Raw genomic sequence first — 25970 nt, 5'->3', positions numbered from 1 at the left:
GAACAAACAGCAGATGACAGATGTTAGTCACCTCAGCTAAGGGGCTAGTGGCAGACGAGCACATCGCAGAGAGACATGACCACAATATGACAACTCATACACACCAGCACACCCTGATAATTCAAAGCACAGCATTGGCTCACCCTTATGCAATCATGCAAGGTACAGTGACAGCTAATTTTCAGCTGATGTAATATGTTCTCTCCTGTTAGCTTCTACTCCTCCTCAGCCGTAACGTGGCACTAAGTCAGAAAAACAACATTTGTGCTAATAAATGAGTGGAATGTCCTTCCCTGAGTATTGATTTGTTGGCATGGAAAAACCCACACCTGTTAGCAAACTCTCCCATCCTCTGAAAAAGGGCAAATGCACCAAAACTGCCTCTTCAGAACAACCCCTGGTACCACTCATGGTACCAGTACAGGCAATCAGCTCCCAGTGCCTGGCGCATTCCTAGGTACTGCTTAGCATACAAATTTAGTAGCAGGGAACCAACACGTTACTCTTTGAAACAAACTCTTTGTTTTGTTGCGAGGCAATGCTTAAATATTTTAGCTGGGCTGTTGGCATCAAACCGGAGCCTTTGGTGAGTGAGCATCCCATCATCACTCAGCAGGAATGTCGCAATGCTGGCAGCCAGTTGATTACCATTTCAGTGACAGTATCTTTCACAACATTTTAATGCTATATATAAGAAAAAAAATGTGAAGAACATCTGTAGGTATTGCAAGTAACGGCTAAAGGTCACCGGCTGTGTTTGATCTTGTACCTATCACTGTTCCTTGCATATAATATACGCAGTGGAACAACCTCAAACACTTCTATATCTATTTATGCTTGTAAATCTACAAGGAGTAAGTCGTTATCTAGAATAATGAGTGAAAACACAGAAAAAGTGGGTGATTTACTGTGTCAAAAAAAAAAAAAAAAATCTCACTTCAAAAAGCAATAGGCCCCATGGATACAGACACTTAACAGTAGCAACTCATCAGTGATATTCCTATGTGGTATCTCCAAAGGTCAGATTCAGGAGGAATAATTTAGCTTAAGCAACAGGTCATGAAAACAACCTTTAAGTCACAAGCCTGGCAAGTAGCACTTCAGTGAAAGTTGCTAACTTTTTGTTAATCTTTTTTTTTTTTTTTCTATTTATTTTTAAACAATATACTTTTGATGTTCCAGGTTCTTTATTTTAGCTATTAAGGTAAAGCTATTAGGTAAAAGGGTTTTTTAAAGCAGTGATACCTTCAAAGTACAAGAGAAATTTTATTTTATTGAACGTGACCTCCCTGACTGAATTCATCCAGGTCGTCTTTAATCAACCCATGCTTTTCTCTATAAAATGATTCAGACAAATGACATATAGTACAACACTCTTCAGTAAGCATTACATGGTTCAAAACAAGCTCAACTGAACAGGAACATAAAATTGATGCAGTTTTAGATAACTGATGGATAATTAATTTTCTTGGGTAGTTTCAGTCTGCTTCTTAAGGAAGGGCAGAAAAAGCAACACCATTCTGCTCCCTTCGGCACTATTCCCATCAGTCAAACAAGAAAAATAAGAATCAAAAATATGAGAAATGGCATCAGTCCATGTTCTTAGCATAGATGGGATTGAAATAATGGCATAAATCATTCCAGTTTTCAAATCTAGGGCCTCAAAGCTGCTGCAGATCATTCTGCATTTGCACCTGCCTTTTGTATACTGGCTTCCCCTGCACCAATCCCTGCATTAATCACCTATTTATAAAGAAAATACAATATTTCTTCTTTATATCTTCCTTCAGTAAAAATGAGAGAAAATTCTTAGTGGAGGCAGAAAAATGAGGAAGCCTTAATTCTGTCTCTAAAGCAACTGCTTTGCTTACCCACTGCCCAACTGCATATTTTTCACTCAGATTTTAAGTACACAAGGGCAGGTCCAAGACAATGGCAGTTCTTGTAGGTGGCTTTTTTTCTATTACATGGGTTTAATTTTCAGGTACTAATTATTCTTTCAATTTAGTAAATGCAATAATCTTCTCTGAATTGATTCTGTAAATTGAAAAAGCAATTAAGAATCATGTAACACTTGACACATTGGAAAATAATGACCCTAGAAATATTTGAACATTGAACATGTTCGATCTGAATAGAACACAGAATATGTTGCAAAAGCTGCCCTTTTGCTGTAAAAGTGACAACTTCATTACAAAACAGCAGTATATTCACATTTCACATTTAGGTATCATCAGGAATAAGATCCTCCTAACTTCCTTTTTTTTTTTTTTAATTAAAAAGAGTACAAAAGTTCAATATCTCTGAAAATTGTCCTGCAGGTTGAGAATCACACCAAACTCACTGCTCGCTAGTTTCAATATCTTCTGGAACCAGTGAATCTAAGCCATTCCAAAGAAATTATTGCTTTTATTGAGACTGTTATTTCTCATGTTAGACAGTGATAAGCAGATGACATATTAGCAGAGAGCCAGACTGAGCCCACAGACCGCAAGATACAATTGTATTCCCAGCTATTCCTAATACAGTCAAAATCAGCTTTGACAAACAGCAGTTTGAGGTGTACCAAGTATGCAGAACTATATTAAGTCAATTCAAATCTACTTTCAAAGTTGCAGATAAAAGCTTTAATTTTCCCTCCATAATAAAGATATAGAATTGCATTGTTCTGTCCAGGAGCTAAACCCACTATTTACACAATGAAAGAAGTCTGAAGAACTCAAATACTAGATATGTACATCCTTTTCCTATTACAAAACTAAAGAGAATGAGGGGGGGAGGGAGAAAGAAAAAAGAAAAAAAAGAATCCAGTAAGAAGTACTTTTGTCCACTGCAGTTCCTGAAGACTCTAGTGTGAAATAGTCTAAATCCAGATCTATAGTGTGCATTTTGGTACCAGAAAATCATCAACTAAGCATTTATTTAAAATTATTTGACAAAATGGACTAACATTTAAATCAAAATCACTCTGATCATTTATGGATTTAGTGCATGAATGATTATAAACCTGCAACATAGTGATGTCATTGACTTGAAAGGCATAAACTCTGAAGAGTTAACCCAGACTGAAAACATATCCTTCAAGGACATTTGCTGTCCTCTCAAGACACACCTGAGAACTCACCCATATCGCTTTCCTGGTTGATGAAATGCTGCTTGCACTTTCCTACTGGCAGAAATCATCGCTTCTTTGGAAGGGAGATGAGAACTGCCCTGGCATTTCTTGTCTATTTTTAAGGACAAGATTAAAGAGAAGCTACGTCACAGCAAAAGGGCTGAACTGAACACATCTGAAATGAAAGCCTAGGACTTTACATGAGAATGAAACAGGAAATAAAGTTGTCAGGAGTTATTCTTTCTTTTCCTTTGTTACTATAATTCTGAATGCGATTCAGATTTTCTATGAAGACAAAAATTAGGCAGAGGCATTTATTTGCTGTGGACCTAAAAATGCTATTTTATGTATGTCTACTAGGATCAGTCCTGAACTTCATCATCCATAATAGGCTAAATATATGTATCAGCAGACATTTGGGTGTGATGAAACAGTTAACCACTGGGAAAAGTGTTTTTTTTTTTTCTTTTTTTTTTAAATCTCTAATCAAGCATGTAATATTTTCTGCATGAAATAGTATATAAATATAATTAGCTTTGTGTACATTTTCAAATTAAGTATTTATTGAGAAAAGCATATAATGTTCAAACTTCTCTATTTACCCAAGTCCTGATTTTTTTCAGTATGATCTTGCTTATGCAATTAAATTTTTATGCCAGATGAACAGTTTTCTATAATTTTTTCCACCAGTAACTCTACAAAAACACTGCCATCTAATCTTTCAAATCTAAAATAAATCCACAGTAAATCTGTTACATCACAATTGTTAGCCTGCTTCCTACATTTAAATCTAATGCTTAAAAAGAAATTTTTTTATTCTAAAAAAAAAAAAAAACAAAAATTAAACAAAAACAAACATATACATGATCACCTTAACAGGCACTTATCTCCTGCGGATTATTAGCTCTCCCCCAGTAGCTTGTGTAACACACACAGGTTTTATGATTAGCTTGAAAGCTGTAGGAAGCATATTATCACTTTCTTAAAGAGCCCATACACACAGCAGAAATTTGAAGTTAAGAAGTGTCCCAGGCTTTTCTGACTCCAACAGAAATCAAAAAGTGTTTTTGCAGGTTTTTTTTTTTTTTTTTTTTTTACTATAACTATAGTATATATAGAAATAAGAGCAGGAAGGTTATTGGAGGCAGTGAAAAGCACAGCCAAGAGAGGAAACAAGTAGCTGTTGTACTCAATAGAAACTTTTATTATTAGAAGCCTTCATATAGTGTCAGAAAAGGTGAATAAAATTTCACCTCATATGAGCCTTGGTGAATGATCAAAAAATTAGTTTGCTCACCAAGATGACTTAATAAATGAGATACAACAGTTCAAATGTAAAGGGGCATTCTCAGTCTGAAGGGCCAAATTTTTCCAGTATCTTCCCATTCTGCAAACTATTATAAAATAGTTCTGCCTCTTACCTAAGAACCCAAACGTTTTCTTGTATTTTTGCACATTTCTCTTTTGCTTTCAAATCTGAGTCTATTTAATACTCCACTTTTGACCGGAGGCGAGTTCTGGTGACCAGAATGCAATAATTCACACAAGCCTGAACACAGGGTCCATCGGTTTCAACTCACAGCCCTGTGAGTTACTGTGTTACTCCCACAAACAGCACGAAAAGCAGAACCTTTGAGAGGTGCTCTGCATTAAGGGAGCACCAAAACTGCAGATGCACTGCACAATCAGACATCTACAAATACATGCAAGTTTAAGATCTTAGATTCCTCTGAAAAATCAACCTGTTTCCCACCCTTCTGTTTTTTTTTTTTGTATTATTCAAACATCTATTTCCACTAAAGAAAAGCAAGAAAATTGAGAGCAAAGCTTGAAGTCAAGAGGAAAGGAGAGAAGAATATCCTCAGTGCTTTTAACGAGGGGAGAGCAATGACAGCCCACTCCTCCTACCCTGGTCCTGCTCCCTAGACATGCAGAGATTTCATCAAATCCCTACCTTGCCTTTCAGCAAATGCTGCTTTACTTTCCATAAGGCTGAATTCTTCATCTTGACTTGCTCAGTGGAGATTAGCAGGTCTTGAATACTCATTTATATCTGAGACAGTGTCAAAGCTTTCTGTAAAAATAGTTCCCAAATTTATACATGGAATAAAACAGCCTAGAGCAACCAAGCTGCCTACTTCTCAATATTTTCAGGTGGTAATGGAATATATGCATATATCACAAAAACTCTTAGGTATTTTCAGCATCTTAGATAGTAGTTGCAAATGTTGCCCCTTGCCTAACTGAGATCTGTGAAATGATTAGGGATGACAGAAGTGAAGTTTCAAGGGAAACACTACGCCCATAAAGAAAGAAAAAAAAGAAAAACAGATGTCAGGTGATCTGCTTGTGGAAATCAACTCTGAAATATCAGGCTAAAAACCTGGCCACAGTGAAATCGATGGGAATACTGCCAATGCCTCATGCCTCTAGACATAGCCTTAAATATTACTTGCAGGCATGCATCCCAAGGTCTACAAAATGTTAAATGCTGTGTGAAGGGACTGAAATCCTCACAGGATTTAAAAATGTAATCATTAATGCCATTATCTTACTCTTGCTAGACAGGATAATCCTCAGTGACACTTGCAACTTCCATAAACAAATAAAAAAATCCTTCTGGTTTGAAAAATAAGTCCACTCATGCAAGACTAATCTACATTTCCCAATCAAAACTGGCTCAAGGGGATTGTGCAGTTTTCTTCTTTTGCAAGCACTCATCTAGCAGATGCTGTCATTTCCAGCTCCTCTGAAGTGATTCTTACTCTAACTTGGGCATCGCTACACTGTTCTATTCCTCTTAGCACATCCTTCGGAGTTCTAGGGAAGAAAAATCACTACTGCTGCCAAGCCAGCTGTTAAATGTGAGAAAAGAACTTAAGGAGTCATTCCACTGAATATTTTCTATTATAGCATCTGGGCTTGATTAGCCTGCCATCAAATTTAACAGGTGCAGAATGTTCAATATAAAAATTGTTTTATCTACCCAAACAGACAGACAGACACACACAACCATCGGCCAGTGCAGCGTGACTGAGATTCAGAAGTAATCCTGCAAGAGGATAAATAAGACAGATTTTTAATTAAGTCAGACAAGAATAATGTGCTGTTTGAAACGACTGCTGAGTAATTAATAGACCTGATCTTACACTTTAGGAAAGAAGTTAGTATGGATATAGTGATGCTTAAAAAAAAGATTCAAAAAATGTGTGTTAAAACACACTGATATTAAAGAATTTTGCAGCTTCTCGATTTATGAATAAACAACGTTTTCCATTCCATGGAACATGGTAACCTTTCCACAGAAGCTCCAGGAAAGGGGACTCACCTGCTACTTTAATTAAATACCAGCAAGACCAAAGCATTACATTAGTTGATCCTCAGGTTTCTTTTGCCTTATCAATTAAGCCAAGTTTCTGTCAGGAGAAAATGAGAAGAGTGCGATCCCCATGCTTTCCTGGGAAAAGGCGAGAAAGGAGAGCACTTTGCAGGGGTTTAGGAGGAATTCTGGGCTGTGAGGGTGCTCACAAGCACAGGTTCATCTCTCTTTTAAAATAGGGGACAGAAATTGCCTACAGAACAACTGTCCATAAAGCACAAAATTTTTCTATTTTTCTTAGGCTTCCTATCAGTTGTAGATGCGATAAGGAATATTTAAGAGACCAAAATACACAGCCTCTATCACAATATCATACATAATGCATATGGTTTCAAAAAGTCTAGTTCAAGAGAACAGCAATATTTAAAATACTGAAAGCTAAGAAAAATAAATACTTGCATGTAAATGTAAAATACACATTGCCTGATATTTTAATTCAAGAGGAAAGTTAGACAACTACTTTCTAACATTATCTCATTTTACCAGTTAAAATAAAAAATAGAACCCTTAAAAAGGGAAAGGAAAATCAAGCTTCATTAGAAATATGTCTTCTGAGCAGACACAACATAGAATCTATAGCTATATAGATACAGCCTAAGTACAAATTAACTATGCCTAAGTTAGCAATTTCTGTAAAACCACTTTACAGGGCTTGCATATCTTTTGCTTTAATAGGAACTTTTTTTCCTAAAAGGATATCTTTCAGTTGCTTTGACAGGTTTATCTTCATGATATATAGTCCCACTGCCCTCTTTTGCATAGTACAAAAGAGACTATAGAAGAAAAGTGAAAGCAGCATTAATGAATATTACTGGTTCATTCATTCATTGTACTTTATGATATATATTTTAAAATTAAAGGTACTGAAGAACACAGGCACATAATTGGCAAACTTAATTTATCATTGAAGATTAATTAGAAGAAAAGAATTTTTTAAGAGAAACTTAAATGAGGCTAAAGATTAGAGACCATTTTTTATAGAGCTGCAGTTAGAAGGATCAAACCATCCTCTTTGCATCTCCCATTGAGGGAACATGGGGTGGTGACTGAGAGGAAGGAAAACTGCATATGTTAAGTGAAGCTCTTCCCCTAGAAGCAGCTTCTTTCTCCAACATGTAGGAATAGGGCTAGAATCTCTGGCAAAACTTGCCCGATACCAGGCTCACAAGCTGTGCATGGCTGCTTGCTGATACGGCTAAAGCCAAGAGCCAGAGCCTCAGCATCCCAAGGGAAAACTACATCCAAATGCACTGCATCCTTTCCACTGCAGGGCAACGACCACCACCAACCTGGGAAGAACATCGTGCCACATACAGAGGGCTGGAGGCTGCAGAAGAAATCCATTTCTAGCAACACTTCACTTTAAAAGCAAGCTTTACCTTTTCTTAACAATCTGAAACTGGCATTTGGAGGTAATAATCCCGTACCCTGACAAGCCCAAGAACTATCCCAGGAAATCTGCTTCCGGTTGTCCTTAGCACTTGTGGAATTTTTCCTTTCTATGATTTGTGGCAAACATTATTTACCTATTCACTCTGGAAACAGTAGTAGCTTAATTTATTTGGAAAGTTTAAATGTCATACCTGTTCTTAGGGCACAAGATTTGTTATTGTAAGGATACAGAAATAAAACTTTTAATTATAAATATTTATGAAAATGGAAATTATCATTATACTTATAAGGGGCAAAGACATAATATTTTATTTTCTAATTAACAGTATGCACAACATCCACCGAAGAGCCAAAAGACCAGAGAAATCTAAGAGCACAGCAGCAGCAGCACAGCAGCTCTGCAGCACAGCCCAGCCTAACTCCCTGCACACTTCTTTCACTCTCAGAAATCAGTTCATAAACTGATGCAGCTCAGGAAATCAGCTGAGACTGACAGCCTTCCAGAAAAAATAAAATAAATAAAAATATCAACCACAGTGTTGCAAGCAATGCTCATGAATTTATTAATGTTTAGCTCTTGCTCCCATTTAACACATCAAGCCTTCCCATGTGTTCCCTGACATCCCTCTCTGGATGGCACTTTTCTTCAGATAAAATCCACTTAGATAACCAGAGGGCAGGCACACAATTTTCTGTTTTCCTTAATCTTAATAAATCTCCATTCCCTTGTATGTTCCTTCAGTACAGTCTAATGAAAATTCATGGGACATGTGCTCATTTTTAGCTAGAACAATTTCTACCTCAGAAAATTTTGGTTTTATACTTAAGAAATAGTGCAACCAGCTCATTCTATTCAGAGATCAGACTTTTTTTTTTTTTTTTTTTAAAGATCTTGTTAGTCTAGTTGTTTTCCAAGCTTATGAAAATCTGTTGCCCTTTTCTGTTTCTCCAAAACAAGGCATAGATCCTTCTTTCACAGTTCCCTGATGTTTTTCAGGCCAACTTGAAGAGCCATCTGTTCTCCTTGGCATATGATTCCCATTATTTCACTTTAAAGGAAATACTATTTAGTTCCAAACCTTGAGCTTCAGCTATTTTTCCTTCATACTTTAAGATACTCCATTCAACATCTTTTAGATGTATAAGTTCCACCTTATGATTTATTGTAATGTACTTGTATTAGCCTTATGTTAGCATGCAGTGGCTGAAACAGGTTCATGTATTTTATCACACACATGCCCATGTCCAAACAGCAAGTAGTTGTCTGAAGTAAACCTATTACTCAAAGGAAGTCAGCTTTTTCTTAAAATACAAAAGAAATTGTTTTTTTCTGGTTATTATTCACATTCTTTTCTGAAGACATTTTCCTGCAAACCATACTCTCTCAAGTGAGGAATACAGTAGTAGCATTGGAGGGTTCTTCTTTAATAAAACAAATAGCAAACAAGAAAAAGTGAAAACTTGCAAGAATAGACAAGTTCATTTAGTGTCAAAGGTAATCTCAGCTTCTTGAGTGAGTTATATTAAGAATATGTGAAACCACATGCCAATAATATAAAAACTCCTAAATGGAGAAAATAATTACAACAACACTAAGAAATATTATAATACAAGAAAAACATTTTTTTTCATATATTTGCTACAACAAAGTTGAACTGAGGATCAATGTCTCGAATCGTTATTCTGTGCTTATGGCAGAAGGGTGTGCTAATTCAGGTTGCTCTTTTAGTGAAGGATCACTAGCATTTCGGTAACAGATGAGCAGTTGCACTGTGCAGAAATAACCACAATATTCATCCGATTAACTGGATGCTTCAAACAGAGCCCTCATTAACCCTAACATTCTCCATGGACATCATATAGACTAGGAGACACCTTGACAAACTATGTTATAAAAGTCATACACTTCAGACTAAAGAAAGTAGCATTAAAATTACTTTGAGGCCTGATTCAGAAATTGTAAAAAAATTATAGGATCGTGAAACAAAATGAGGATTATTCAAGATATTTTCCAAGGAATTCTCTTAACCAGAAAGCTCTCTTTAAACATCAGGGAACTAGTGGAATTTGCAGTAGATCTTTTTCTCTTGGTCGATCACTTAGATTTCAGATCAATTAAAATGAGAAATCCATGCAAAATAATAGTATCATCTAAAATGAAAGTGAATAAAGAGATTAGTTAAATGAGGTCTTTTTCTCTGTCAAAAATACTACAGTCTTACACAATTCTGGAACTAGCATTGTAATTTTGTCTTGAGACAACATGATTCTGTGTTGTAACTTTCTTGGAGGAAGAAGAAAATTCATTGTATTAATATTGAGGATATCATTACAACAAGGGCTCTCACATATCAGGAGACAGCAGAACCAGTAAGTTTTCATGTTGCAGAAATACAAACAACTTTTTGACATAAAGGAATAAATCTCTTCCTTCACTTTATCACGTTCCAAACACAATCTGCCACCTTCTCTGAGGTGTTGTTTAATTTATAGGATTTCTTTATTCCTAGGAGCCTGTAGAAGCATTCAATCTACAAAGTCATAAGCATACTTTTTTTCTGGAACACAAACAAGCATTTATTCTATTCTACTTACAAACAGACAGAAATATGATGCAAAACCACCACCCCATTCCAAGTGGCAGTAGACAAGAGGCTTTGTGTATTCTACTCTTTTCTAGGTGTAGAAATTCTTCAAAGCAGCTTCCAGTCCAGCATATTTTTATTCTGTTTACTCTGCTTTGCCTTCACACAGATTTCCATCTGCTCTTTGCATGACAGGATGGCCACTGCCAAGGCACTCTCATCGACCTTTCTGCTTTGAAAGCTGCTAGAAGCACTAATGCATTCTCTCTATCTTACTTTTTATCAGCACTAAGAAGCAAGTTCCTTCACCCAGATCTCAGAGGAGTAATTGGCCCCAATTAAAAACTGGCAAAAAGCCCAAGCCTGCTGACTTTCAAAGCATCCACAAACAGACCAGTTGTTCACATCAGGCCTTTGAGAAAGCTAAATGAGGATGGAAAGTAAATTAAAGGGCAGGAAAAAGCAGGGCAATCCATCTTGAAGAAAGTCTATATGAAAGCTGGGACGATCTTCTGCAGAGGTTGGGGTTACAAATCCCTCCAAACACACCAGGAAGAGGTCATTGATTGACTACTTGCTTTTAAGTGATTTCTAAAAGCAGTTAGTATCAAAAGTGTTATAAGAAAATAAAATCATAAATGAAGGAATGAACTGCAAAATCTCTTGAGATGAGAGCACAGCATAATGTTAAAAAATGATTTTTTTTTTCCTGAAAACACAAAGAATAGGATCATAATTGACAGCAGTTGATCCCCTAAGGAACAGATGGGCACTGTAGTTTTAAATTAGCTCTGTATAAGGGCTATAGTGTATTACAAAAGAAAAAAAAAATAAAGAGTGCCATGAAAGCATAAGGAAAGAATCATAAAATAGTTGACGTTGGAAGGGACCTCCAGAAATCATCTAATCCAACCCCTCTGCTCAAACAGGGAGACTTAGAGCACATGGCACAGGATTGCAGAAGAAAGATAAGTGACACTGTTCCATCTGTACCTCTTCTAAATCCTAAGAGGGATTACACAAATTCTGGACAAAACATAGAATTGTGACACAAGATGAAACCAAGACGACTAGTAGGAAAGACAAGTAACTTTCTCCAAGATAAAGAGAGCCTTGATTCAAAATTAAGCTGACAGAATGAAGTACTCTGCCCAAAAAACTAGTCCTGGGGAAAAAAAAAAAATCCATGACTGCGTAGCATGAAGTCAAAAAGCCTACCCCCAAAGAGATAAAGTTAGCAAATACAATAAAATAGCATAATGATATTATGTAAGTTTGAAGTTATGGTCATGTTGTATTTTAGTTCTTTTCTACCAGGGCCAAAATCTATTATGTCCAAACTGCAACTTTAATTTAAAAGGATGAATTTGCCAGATCATCATTGCACCCTCACCCACTGATTAGGCCACAATCCTGGAAGCAAAGAACACAGCTATTCATTTTAAGTGGTCAGAGCTGTGCAAGCCAAGGGGCTTGTGCAGCAGGAGGGGAGTACAAACAGTAAAGAGTCAAGAGGTGAAACTTGTGGTTTGTGGGCCAAACACAAATATATTGTTGAGGAATATGTGAAATTTAAAGATGACTAGCAGGCTGGAAAAAAAAAAATGCCATTACTGTATTAAAAAGCAAGGCAAACTTTTTTTTCCTTCTTCAATCAAGTAACTGCTCATGTTGAAACAACAAGGGACCAAAAGCATACAAAAAGAGGAAGAGCATTTCAGGTAATAGAGAGCTCTTAAATGAATATAGCAGAGAGCTGCTGAAGCTAAACCACCCTGAAGTAAAGGTCAGACAGGCAGAGAACTGAATACTTCATTTCTATTTAAAGTTCAGAAAACCAAGCAAATAAACTATGTGGAAGCAGAACCATTTTTGTAAGTCACTTCTGGAGCACAAGAGATTAATATCTTTCTGCTATACCAAATACCTTGTGCAAGTCCATTAGGAAAACAAATTACTTGGCTAAAGTCAAGTTTCTTTTGCAATTTCTTTTTTGTTTGTTTTTCTCTGAAAAAAATTGTAATTCTTAACTGAGTAGTACCCTTGGGTTAGAGAACTGGACTGGACTTCAGTTAATAACTACTTAGTAACTACCTCAAAATAAGAACCAACTACAAATATTCCCTAGAACAATCAATATAGAAGTGTATTATCTCAAAAGTAGAGAAATATTAAGATATATGAAAAAAAGTTGCAATACATACCCATTGTATCAGGAATTGATGGGGGGTTTTTTTGTTTGGTTGGTTGGTTTTCTTTTTGGTAGTAGGGGAGCAGAGGGCAGCGGGAGGGTCGTCTATCTTTTCTTCAGAAACACTGCGCTGACTTGGTGCACACTAATTAGATGTTTGAGAGTAAAAGCAACCTCCCATTGTAATGGTACTTTGCAGCTTGACCAAGGAAAATATATTAAAAAATATATATATACACACACACTAGCAACTAAGTGCAACAGAAACATCTGTTCTTAATGTGGAGAACCAACAAAACCATAAAGGAATGGTCTCTGTGGGTAAAGAATATCCCCTAGCACTGTTTCTTTCTCACTACAATTCTATACTGCATATCTATAGGAAGACAAACATCAAAATGCTGATCTTGATTAAGGGCCCATATTTTATTATTTCCTCCATGCTCGCAGTATAAAAACATCTTTCCTCTCTGTAACACCACTCTGCATTGTAATGGTTCCTGGAACAGAGAACATTTGTGGCAAAGTGAAAACCAAAAGAGCATTCACAGGAATTAGTGTGAGAGGTAGATGCTCTTTTTCAGCAACATACAAGAAAAGAAAATTAACCCCTAATTTACCATCAGTTCTACAATTCACAAGTCTTATCAGAACAGAATTCTTCATTATTTTCCTTTAGTTTACTTTTCGAGTTATGATGCAATGTAACAGAGTTGTTCAAAGTAAGTATGGCAAAAGTAATCTCCTAAAGCCCATGACCAACACTCAAGTCTAAAAAGGGAACTTATTTTTAGAATATATAAGTTCCATTCAGTTTTTTTCCTTACATAGTTTTTCATTCACATAATGCCTATGCAGTAGAGACAGAAACAAATTAAGCTTAAACATCCATCCGCAATTCAGGATGTTTGATTTAATTCAGCCTGTTGTACAAATGCAAACTGAGTAGTTTACTTCAGCAGCTAGTTCTCTGCTGGGAAATTTTTTATAGTTTGTCATGAAATTTAAGTATGCAGAATTTCCAAGAGCCACTGCTGTCAGCTTGGGGAAGAGTAAGGAAACAAAATTCCCCCCAAAATTGCACTTGATGAGTTTTAAGTAGCATTAACATGGAGGGTTTTTTTGTGTCACTAAGAGATAGGCTACAGTGCAACAGACTAACTATTTGATAGAATAAAAGATCAATAAACTAGATAGTACAGGCAAGGCTTTGTGGATAATGCCTTTCTGTTAAGTGGTAGATATAGGATTCAATAATTCTTCTTAAGACAAGTAAATGCTGTAACTACATTTTATAAAAAGCAGTTTATCAGTCACTACTGGATGAAAATTGTCCTGGCTACTTTGCTCTTTATTGAGCCTAGTGCTCCCATGCACATACACTTGTATACATTGAACACATCACCTTCTTGACTGGGCTTTTCAGGACTCCAGCACAGAAATACTAATTCCTTAATCCCACCACGTGAGACAGGCACCAAGGTATCTAGTTCTACCAGGACCAAGGGACCAAAGCACAAGCAGGTAAGCAGCAGCTCTGTGATGTTTTCTTGGAGTCTGGAAAACCACAGGGAGATGAGTTCCCTTTAAGTTGCTTATGGGCACAAGCAACCTCTTAATAGAAAACAAAGGGGGGAAAAAAAAAGCTTTTTTTAAAAAAAGAAAAAAAAAAGGAAAGGAAAAGCTCTGTAAAGTGCCAATTAAGCAAATGAATGGCCCACAGCTGATTCTGAATGGAGAAAGTAATCTCTAGGGGGGCAAGTCGCATGGCCTGGTCCCCTTCAGGGTCTGTGTGGAAACCCTTTGATCTGCATTCACTATTTTAACAGGCTATCTGGTCTTAAATGCCTTAGTTTCATTTTGTTCTGTCTGCAATTCTGGACAGCAAAAAGATTTATTAAGCAGGATTTGCAGATAAGGAAAAAGACAGTGATAAGAATTGGAATAGATATCAGGCCCAGGAAGGTTACAAAAGAGCAAGTCCCTGGGCAGCCAAGGCTAAAGCTCCTAATGTTCAATACTTTCGTAAGTGTTCTGAAAAAGAGGATGAATAATGCAGGTGACAACACTTGCTTGTGATATTCAGTCCTTTACTAAAGTGAAGGTTTAGTGCAAGGCTTGCCGAAGTACTGCAGTGAAGAGATGCTGAAAGACAGCAGGCAGATGGGAAACCATGTAGATAAACTTCACAGGGTCGGTCAGGAGAAAACAATTTTGACTTGCACCAGGCAGGGCTAAACTCACTGCTGACTAACCATAGGGCGGGGGAATACCTTTAGATCCTACTGCTAAAATATACATACCTTTGCCTGTCTGTGACTCAGCTTTAGACCTTGGCTAAAGTCTCAACGCCCCACAGCCCCACTAAGACCTATTAGATCCATAGTTGCTCAACAATCTCCATTTCATATTTCTGATTCAACGTGCTGGAACCATTTCTGTCTCTTGTCCTTTGTCTTGTCAAACTTGGCCAGACCAACGTTGGCCAATTGCTTTCCAGCACCTCCAGGTGGATATACTGCCACAGTGGTCATCCCTCATACTTTACTCCATCTATTTTTGTGAAAAACCTCATTTCAAGGCATAGCTTCTGGCGTTATTTTAAAGCAGCTGGGTTGCAGCAGGAAAGGTGTTTCATTCTTTCCAGATAGCAGTTGTGTGGTTTCCAGCTACGGAATGAAGACTTCATGTCTACTTCATGTCTGCCTTAGCTGCCCACCACAATCAGTGCAATGCTCCACTGATGAGTTCTTATACAAACAAATTCACTTTTGCAGAACTGACAGCCAAGAAGGTGCTCTTTCGAAAACCATAATCCACACTGACGTAGCATGGAGCTATGCCAGTTTCCATCACAAGAACTATGTGCAAAGCAAGACCTCATATAAAAGCTTCATCTCGATCTTTTCTATATTACACTGCTTTGGAACTCTAGAGATATCTGAAACAGATAAACTAAATAAAAATGAAAAATTAAAAAAGAAAAAACAGAAGTCCCAGGTACTGCAGAAGATAAGTTAAAAATCCTGCATTTCCAGGAACGAGTTCTGTTGCAAAAGAAAATCTCTAGGACAAATTCATTTTTTCTCCATACACTCAACGCATGCAGGAAGACAGGACATGCTTATGGTAAACTGTGAGGGACAGAAAAATCTACACGTACTCAAATCTAGATCTGCTCTCCTAGATGAACAACAACACATAAATGGTCATGTTAAAAATATAAAGAAGTGTCCTTATTATATCAAAGCAGTCAATTTATAGGCAATAATAGTTCCACATACTGTATTTTCTTGGCTATAGTATTCTTCTGATATGATGCAAGGTAACTTATACTCTAAATCAAAGATGACACACAGAAAATCGGCTTACTCAGGAAGAAGACTATCGCTTTGAAGTCACTTTCCTGCTTCATGAAACTGAAGTCTTTTACTCTATGCCATGACTAGATCGACAAAGACACTTCAGCAGATTAGTCACAAAAGCTCTGCCCTTGCTCCCACATCATCTGAAAAGGATGACATTTCAATTGCTGACACAGTATGATCCTGTACAGACAACTGGTAAGTAATTTAATAGATCAGTCCAGAACTTCCTGTAAGCAATACAAGCAATTCAATTAGTTTCTCACAATAGACTACAGTGGTTATTTGATGAGCTTTGAGCACTTCATCGGGCAATTCTTCACAGGGGCAGGAATGCCCTGCTGTTCCTGTTCACCTCCATCAGCACGGAGGTTTCAGCACTCAATGAATGGGGACAGTGAGCATGTGAGCGCTCCCAGAGGCACACATATGCAGCAGGAGGGTGATAACCGTGATTAACTTTCCCAGTCCTAAAGTTCAGGACAGCAGATGTGTCAAACAACTGGAGCGGTGGTCACCACCCTCGCCATGACAGACTCCAAAGTCTTCCCCAACCCAGATTTGGGCTACTGGTCCAACTCTGTGGACAGTAGCAGTGTCTTTAGGATTAACTGTTCATTGAGGTTTCAGCTATTAAATAACAAATATATGGGCCAGAATGTAAAAAAAAAAAAAAATTATAATAATAATAGAAAGAAAATCAAACCAAAAAAATAAATCCACACCACTTCTTACCATCTTAAATCATCTAAGTGCATACCAATATCTGGAATAACATGTTATATTGACATATTATTTTTGCCAAGTACAGAATATTTCTACCCTGCATTTAGAAAGGAAAAAAAGAGGGTATTTTCCCTCCTCTTCAGCATTAACTTGCATGTAGTTATCTTTGTATATTTAAGAAGTTATTAGCTGGTTAAAAAAATTTAATGTACTTTTCCCCTCATTGAAAAGTCTTGACACCTCTTAAGGGTTCCTGAGATGCTACACACACAGGCTATCTCAGGTAAGTTAAATATTAATCAGTAAGGTGGAATAGTTAAAATTAATGCAATCTCTGTAAAGACCCTCTCATTCTGAATTAAAACAGACTTTGTTTGGTTTAATTTGCCCAAGAAATGAATTATGCAAAATTAAAGTAAGGTCACATCAGTTCTGATCCTCCTGAAACAGAGCTGCTTTACTTAATTTGAATGAAATCTGCACTTGAAGACAATTCCTTAGCTAGCCACTATTTTTTCCCCCCCTTCTCTCCCTACTCTCCTGGACTGATACAGAATTAAGTTTTAAAATGTTTTGTTAGATTCTTGTAATTCAAGAGCAGGTTTTTAGTGTTGGTTAGTATTCACTAGTCTGGACACAAACACATAGCTTTGGGTAGCTGGCTAAATAATTATAATCATTAGACTTACATTTCTAGCAAATAGCTACCTTCAAGCATACATTCTACAGAAAGCTCTGTAGTTTTACACACTTTCTAGAGACACTGATGCTACTAATGTGGCTGGAATTCTGATCATAGCTGACGCAATAAACCCTTGAATACAAATGCATTTAAAACAATGTTAAAGTTTAACGTTAAATTTCCACACATAATAAACACATCCTTTTCTCCAAACATGCGAATACCTATAATTAAATGTACAAGATTTTTGGAAGAATTTGATTTATTTTCATATTCAGTTTATAATTCCATGAAAACTACCTGTTCTAGACTTTAGATGGGCAGCAGGGAAGAGAAAGTGGCTCAGAAGAAAATTCAGTTAAGAACTTTTTTATCTTTTTTTTTCAGGAAGAAAAGAAAGGTTACAATGATTAAACTGAAGGACTAAGATCCTTCGAAGTAGTCATGGTATCCTAATGACGAGGACATTCCTTTGGACAGAAACACAAGCATGGTTCAGTTGAGGGCTCCATCTACGCATACTATCAGGCTTTCAGCGGTGGCCAAAAGTAGATGCTCAGAGAAAAGGAGCAACGGGTTAAGCATATATAATATTTCTCTGCACTAATTTTTACTTTCCCCAAACTCAAGACAATTTTTAGCTCAGGTGATATTCTAAACTCAGTACAGTTTACTTAGATCCTCAGTGGATCTGTCTTCCAAGCACTAGTCCAGCTTGTCCTTTTGACTGCAATACGAAATTTTTGCAACTATACTATCCTTAAATAAGAAATTTCACTAGTCTATCCTGGTTTCATTCCTGACTGCTAGTGGCTAGTGGTTGACTGGCATTTTAAATGTAAAGCTCATTTGACCCAACATGTATGACTTCATATTAATCTGCCCTGAATTTTCTGCCATTTTATTGTCTTTGAGAATTCCTGCATAAATTCATCTGAGATAGAAAATCTCTGTAAAACAAATAAAACTACCACAACCAAAAAACAACCTGTGATGGAATTTATTGCAGCATACACCTACATTCCCTGAAAAGTTTCTTCTACTCTGAGCATGCTCTACCCCTTCCTGCTTTCATACTGGGCTGCTCCATACAATGGAAAAAAAAAAATCCACACAATTAACAACACATTATGTTGCATAAAACTCTCGCTGCCTTCATGCTGTCATTTCCTAACATTTTGCATGCATAACTTTGTATTTACCTTCATATTTTAAACAGAATGTCAACTCCTGTGTCCTACATACAAGATGAAGTTTTTAGCATAAGGCACGGATTCCTACAAAGAAAGTTTGGCTTCTTACTAGAAGGTTACAGATTGTTCAGCTTCCAAAGAGAGATCATTAAAAATGGCTGTGAGACACTTTTCACTCCATCATTTGTCAGAAAAGCTGAACCGTATCTTTCATTATAATTAAGATTCAAATTTGGAATGAAAGAATAAAAACTCAAACTACTTTTCAGTAGAAATAGTATCCCGCATAGTAATTCTAATTTTGTCTGACCTTTTCCCTTCACATATTTGAAGTCTTAAGATTTCTCGGGGTAAGACTCTTTCAGAAGGATCTTGAAGAAAAGCTTTTTAAATAGGTTATATGATGGAATTAATGTGTTAAAAATATAAGACATTTGAGTGAAATACTTCCAGAGGAATATGTTTGAAGATTAAGGATTTGCCTTTATATTCTCTACTTAAAGATAGCTTTCTATCCACACAAAGCTTTCACTGCTGCTTCAGTTTTCTGTGGTGTCCAAGCAGTCCTAATCAGGATTTTAAATTGCGAAGTTGAAAAATTTTGCACAATATTGAGGTTTGCTATCTTGCCCTGGAGGAGCAAAGTAACATGCAAATTGGGAGAAATGGAGTCAGTATTACATAGGCTTTCTTCTAAAGAGAGAAAATTTTCTTAGAGTGACAAGCAGTGGTTTATTATCATGTATTTTCTAATTACATCTACCTATCTACCTATATCTTTAAGATTACATAGAGAATGGATTTACTGAATTCAGATAAACAAAATCATAACAAATTTTTGCCACAGTGAGGACTTTTGCATAAGTTTGATTTTGTATCAAAAACATTTTAGCAAATATAAAACCCAAAAAAAAGCATTTGAAAAACATGTTTAAATCCAGATTTCTTCTATTAGTCATTTTAGTTTTTATCCAGGATAATGACAAGCTACAAAACCCCTTTAGAAAAGATTTAATTTTAAATCCTAATTGTATAAGAAGCTTGTTCTCTCTGCATCTGTCTTATCTTAGTTCATTGTTTAAGATTGTCTGCCTTAATTTCTTTTATTTCTCATTTTTACTTTATACCTCTTTTCAACAGATGTTAATGGAATGTTATTAATCTGCGTTCAAAAATGATAATTCGCTTACTCTATTTCCTAACGTTCCTTAACTTCAGAATATCTAAGTGACCTTGAACAAAAATTCCTGATTCTAAAGCTTTCCAGCCATTGCTCTTCCTTTCTTTATAGATTTTGTCCGTCTCGTGCAAGTGCTCGGCTTGGGCTGAACATTCTCTTTCCTCAATGCTAGATGTTGAATGCTGAACAAAGTCTTTTTTATTATAATTTTGCTCTATATTTCAAAACTTCATCCTATGAAATCAAAGCAGAGAAATGGAAAAGATAGTAGACATGCTGTAGTTACATTAGAATAGATGAGGAATATTTTAAAATGCCAGTGGAGAGATGGTGCTGAGAACTCATTAAAGCAAAGTTCCTTCACTGTCTGCCTTTTCCACTACACGCCATGCAGTAATTCAGCCACACTAGTTTTTATGGATTTATGCAGAGAAAATATTGTAGATTCTATTCTCTCTGGAAAATGCCTAGTGTGTTTTCTAAAAAAAACATATAAAGCAAACAAAAAATCCTCTATGCTACCAGAAAAATGTTTTTGAGAAATGAAAATTCATTACAATGCACATAGATCAGTGCATCAATATTTTCATTATGAGATAATCAGTTAATGCTTGAAATGGATGCTGTTAGTGAAAAGAAATGAAGCCGCATTTTCTACAGGTTCCTGTAATACAGACTCTGCTCAAAGACGCTCCTCCTCTTAAATAGGTCAGTGTATTCCTTTCGCACACACAAACACGCACACTTTTCCCCTGCTTTTTGTCTGATGCTTAAAAACACTAATAAAGAGTAAAGGCTTGTAAATACATTGTGATAAGAAAGGTATGGTTAGGCTAGTCCTGGCAGGAGAGTCTGGCCATGCTGCAGCGTCCTCTGACCGACGTCACCGTGTCGCTGCAGAGGACAGCGCGGGGACTGCTCAGCTTTCGGAGCGACGCAGGAGCGCAATCAAACTGCCCGTTTGATGGGCCTCTTTCTCCCGCTTCATCAAATTCACCCTAGAGCAGGGACAGCTTCCCGTTAGCGGCACTGCAATCATTGCAGATGCCCGTGTGGAGGAGGATGCGCACATGGCCTGTTGGAGCTTGGAAGAGGGCCTGTACCAGCTCATCTGGGTCAATATGGGAAGAGGTTTGACAAAAGCCACAGCTGCAGGTGTCCCTTCCCTAAGGCCCTGCAGTGGCAGCTCCATGTGCCCAGCACGTCCTCTCATTGCAGCATTTGGAAAAGAAAGGGAACCACACACACAGAGGTCCAAGAATAAAACAGGAACACTTTTGGTAAACGTCCAAGGGCTGCAATACAAAGTTTTTCATCTTCTCTGGTTTTACAAGGCTCGAGTTACCTTAATAATACCCTAATTACTATGATGAATTTGGTCTTCTGCAGCGTGCTCGTGATTTTTAAGCTGAAAGAAGCTATGCAAAGACACCTGAAATGGAATAATCCTTAAATGCATCTGGTCTATGATCTAGACAAGGGCATGTCTAACATTCAGATTGTCTAATTAGTCTTTAGGGGTTCACATGCACCTCTCGTAGCTTATATTTTGGCACTTCAACAGCAATAAATGAAAACAGAACACTGTTTGTAAGGCCTTTCAGCTGAGGGAGGGGGACAACTTGTTTTAAAGGCCATTTTGCCCATACAAAGTTGCTGGGCAATTTCCACTTCTGCACTTTGTGGAGTGGCACAAAGCGATGTTTCTTTGCAGCTGCTGGGAATTATTTTCCCATTTCACATCCTCTCATGAATAGCTGTAGCTCTTACATAATTTCTTTCAATCTTTGCTTCCAAAAAATATAAGCATATTCCTGGGACTCAGAACTGACCTTAACAAGTGAGTGCAATTCCTCATTTATTTATTTTACTGCAAATTAAGCTAGTAAATGGGAGGGAAAAAAAAGTCACTGTAGCTCTTCGCGTAGGTTACATCATCAATACAGTTAAAAATTAAATCAAAACTGGAACAAAATTTTAACAACTACATTTTTCCTTTTCTACCAAGCCTTTATCCCATGACTAAATCCATTAACAAAATGACTCACGTTATTTGCTTTTTCTACTTTTCTAGCTTTTTAAAATTAACTTCTCAAGCTCTTACTATTTATCAGAAGAAGTTTACAGAATCAAAACTCTGGTGATGAAAAACAACATTCTCCCTCCAGAAATCCCATCTAAGGATTAAAAGCAAAATTTCAACAGACATTTCAGTTCATTCGCTTTCAGGAAAAGCGTAGCAAGAAGGCTTAAAAAATACAAAAACTGAAAAAACATAAATCCACTCATAGATCACAGTTCTTCGCAATCACAATCCCTAAGGTCCCTAAAGACAGATAAATTCAGGGAGAGATGGTAATGGACCATTTCCTCTGCAATCATGGTATTTGGCCCTGCTTTCCCACATTGAGCTGAACGAGCACCTCAGCAGAAGCACAGGGCATGAAGCACCCTGTATTTTGAAGAGCTCAGACATTCAGAAGACTGGAAATAGAGAGCCAGTGCTTTTCATTTCCCTGCTTCAGCCAAGAAAACCTTACTGGGGTGTTGCTGGCCCAGAAGACCTTTGGCCAGTCCACTAACCAACTCCTGAACCTGGCAGCTTTGCAAAAAGCAGAATGGGTGCCCTGGCTGCCAGCAAGCCAGGATCTGAGAAACGTGCAGCTCGGACATCCTTAGTAGCAGTATCAGAGACAAGCAAGTGCCTAGAGACTGAAACTGCTGCAGCCCTCTGCACTCTGCACTGCTTGTCTGCCAGAATCTCCAAGTTCCTCTGAACTTAATTAAGCAGCATGTATTAAAATTGGCAGAATGCATGGAGACTACCTGCTCTGAGTTCAAAATGCTGTTACACAGCTGTTGCCAGCCCTGAAAGGATTTCTTTTTACAAATTCATAAGAACTTTGTATCTTTCAGTTAAGAATCGAGAAGTAGAATGTCTTAGGAATATTCATCTCAAATCACTTAACGGTAATTCCAGATCTTTGAGTTAGCTGAATATCTTTTGTGACCACTTTCCAACAAAAAAAACATTAACAAAACACAGGGAAAAACATCACTATTAGAAAAATTAAAGCACCTTATTTATAGTAATTGATTAATTTAATATTATTTCCCTCATACTGTTAGATTATTATACTTTAAGACCAGAAGAGGCCATGCAAGAAACAGATTGATCATAGCTTCTCACATCTACTCAAAATACTCAGATTTTCAGCTCACCCTTCATATGCCACGTCTTGCATTTGTAAATATCTGCCAGGGAAATGACTGCACAAAGATAGGCACATTGGATGCTATACAGAATCAGGTTTAAACAGTTACTAACACTAACAGAAATGATTCAAACAATTGCTCAAATGATTTCAGTGATCATATTTCCGATGATTGCACACTGATTAAATATAGAATGTTTTCAGGTCCTGTGGTAATTAAAAAAGGAAAAAAGGAAGAAACAGTAATATAACTCAACGCAAAAAAAATTAGAAGTAATTAGTCTAATATTCTCTTTCTATATATCCTCTAGGTTGTAGAGGAAAAGTTATTCTGGAACATTTAGCTACCATCGCTAACTAGACTATTATATTCTTGTTAAATAATTAATCTTAGGATTTTTTTCCAGGAGACCACTGAACTTTTTGCAGTTTAATTAAGAAAAAGTTGATAATAGGACAACATTGCTCTGTAGGCCTGTTAGGCTTCAAATTTTACTCTGCTCAATTCAAATGCAGACCACATCTACTAAATTCTGTAGGAAGCATCACTCCAAGAGCAAAAATACTGGTGTTACCCTGATTTCTCAGAATTGTTCCATTGATGCTTCTATAACATACATGCCTGAAACTGAGGGCTGAGTTCAAATGTTTTTACTTTAATGATCTCAGAATCCACAAGCAATAATGGAACTATAATCAAACTGAACTGAAACCCTGAATTTATTGTGGAATAGAGGAAAGAAAAGGGAACAAGACCCATCTAGCCTCAGTTTCCCAGTCTCCCTTACGGATTCATGAAATGCAGCACTTTCTTTGGAGTAAATTAATCCATCTAGAATGCAGAGAACCAACAGAAATTAAGAGCTCTCCATTTGTCTGGGGCCTATCCTGCCTTGCTCTCCTAAAATTATTGCATTATAAGACTGGGGTCCTGGTTGACAAGTTAACCGTGAGTCAGCAGTGCCTTCATGGCCAAGGCCAATGAGATCCTGGCTGCTTCAGGAGCAGTGTTGCCAGCAGACTGAGGGAGGGGATCCTGCCCCTTTACTCAGCTCCGGTGAGGCCACACCTGGAGTATTGGGGGCAGTTCTGGGATCCGCAGGACAACTGGGACGTGGAACTTCTAGAGGGGGTCCAGCAGAGGGCAACAAAGATGATTAAGGGACCAGAGCATCTATCTTACAAGGAAAGACTAAGCAAGCTGGGCCTGTTTTGCCTGGAGAAGACTGAAAGGAAATGTGATCAATATGTCTAAGCACCCAAAGGGAGAATGTAGGGAGGAACGGGCCAACCTCTTCTCAGTGGTGGCAAGTGATAGGGCAAGAGGCAATAAGTAGAAACAAAGGCAGTTCCTCCTGCAGGTAAGGAAGAACTCCTTTACTGTCAGGGTGACAGCACTTGTCACCCACAGAGCCTGAATAGGCTGCCCAAGGAGGCTGTGGAGTCTCCTTCTCTGGAGGTCTTCAAAACCCATCTGGATGCCACCCTATGCTACATGCTTTAGGTGACCCTGCTTGAGCAGGGAGGTTGGACTAGCTGATCTCTAGGGGTCTCTTCCAACCTTAACTGTTTTGTGATTCTGTGATTATATTTGGGGTTTTTTTGTTGTTATTTTTAATTGAATGATTTCATTGAATGGAGTTTCAATCCCCTGTCAACTTCCAGATGAATTTCCTAATTATCCCTCCATTAACTCTCTTTACAGTCCCGCCATTTTTATGTCCCTGGTTGTACAGTGATTCAGGAAGAAGTGGACAGGGCTCTTTAGAACATCTTTGGGATACCAGAACATTCCCCTGGGGCTCAGAGAGCAATCATGAGGTTCTTAAGTCTAAGAGGAGTCAACTATCACCTTTACTAGCACACAGCCTGACCAATAAGATACTACACATCCATCTCCACGTTGTATTGATCAGTCCAGGACAGGGACATCTACTGAATCTATATACCAAAAAGTTTAGCAAACTTGGAAGGAGTCCATACTAAACCACTGTCTCAAACTGAATTTGGACTTTAGACACAGGTAGGCAGGATTTTGGTGATCTGTAACAGTCAAAGAATATTCATCTGAGCCACTTCATGCCTCTGTATGGTGTCCCCCTCACCATTAGAGAAAGTCATCCATGTTCAGAGGACATCTCCCCACAGGCAGTAGACATTTTTTGTGCACAAGTTTGTCAAAACTGAAAAGTAGACATTATTTTTCAATAATAGTTTCCCTAAGGAAAGGCTACCAAAAGGCGTTTATAGTTTACAGAGAGAAAAACACGCCTCTAAAACATCCTATGCTTGTGACAGCCTTATTTGACATCAATGAAACAACAGATGGAAAACCACCCCATGGATTTATCCATATAAATCCGAGTGAGATTAGCATCAGCTTTTTTGAAAGACAGTATAATTGTCCCATCAGAACTGTTCTCACCTTTGTTCTTTCTGTGAAACACATACTAACTTGGAATTTAAATGTACCCTGTAAATTTTAGCCTCCATTATGACAGGCATTTAATATGAACATGTCTGACAAGGGATACATACCTGTAGAAACTGAACACTGAAGTCAGTGACAAATTGGCTTTTAACATCTCTCTGTTGCCTAATCAGTTATGACAGTCAAGAAAAACAGCTTGCCCATTGCTCAAAAATTATGTTTAGTTTCACAGTTGCAATGTATTGCTCAATCTCTCAAAGATTTCTTAATTGAAATTTTTATAATTTATAAATTCATGTGGCATCTGAAAATAGAAGTGATTTCAATTGCTGGGGAAAACTCTAAATGACAGTGCTTCAGAGGAGAGGTATGGTCAGTAGACAACAGGCAATAGAGTAGGACTTGATCCAATAATATTTCAGAAACGCTACCTTCAGTTATTTGAAGGATGTGCCCAAGTTGAGGAATCACATCAGCTTAATGCATAGTCAAGCTCACAGAAGACAAGAAACTTTA

General features: G+C 37.4%; 2 long non-coding RNA genes across 2 annotated transcripts in view; both read right to left on the bottom strand.

Moving 5' to 3' along the window:
• LOC112946076 overlaps positions 1 to 25970 on the bottom strand; it is a 69517-nt gene that overhangs the window by 3736 nt on the left and 39811 nt on the right. The gene's annotated exons all lie outside the window — the stretch shown is intronic.
• Positions 21119 to 25970, bottom strand: part of LOC112946075 — a 7731-nt gene continuing 2879 nt past the window's right edge. The window contains exons 3-4 of the long non-coding RNA XR_003249138.1: positions 22661 to 22664; positions 21119 to 21129 (exon numbers count right to left, since the gene is read on the bottom strand). This is a non-coding gene — a long non-coding RNA (uncharacterized LOC112946075). The remainder of the gene's footprint in view (positions 21130 to 22660; positions 22665 to 25970) is intronic.

This window comes from Nothoprocta perdicaria, unplaced genomic scaffold (genome assembly GCF_003342845.1).
Source record: "Nothoprocta perdicaria isolate Ctin4 unplaced genomic scaffold, notPer1 scaffold_2, whole genome shotgun sequence".
NCBI classification, from domain to species: Eukaryota; Metazoa; Chordata; class Aves; order Tinamiformes; family Tinamidae; genus Nothoprocta; species Nothoprocta perdicaria.
This window is presented reverse-complemented; position numbering and strand designations above follow the sequence as displayed.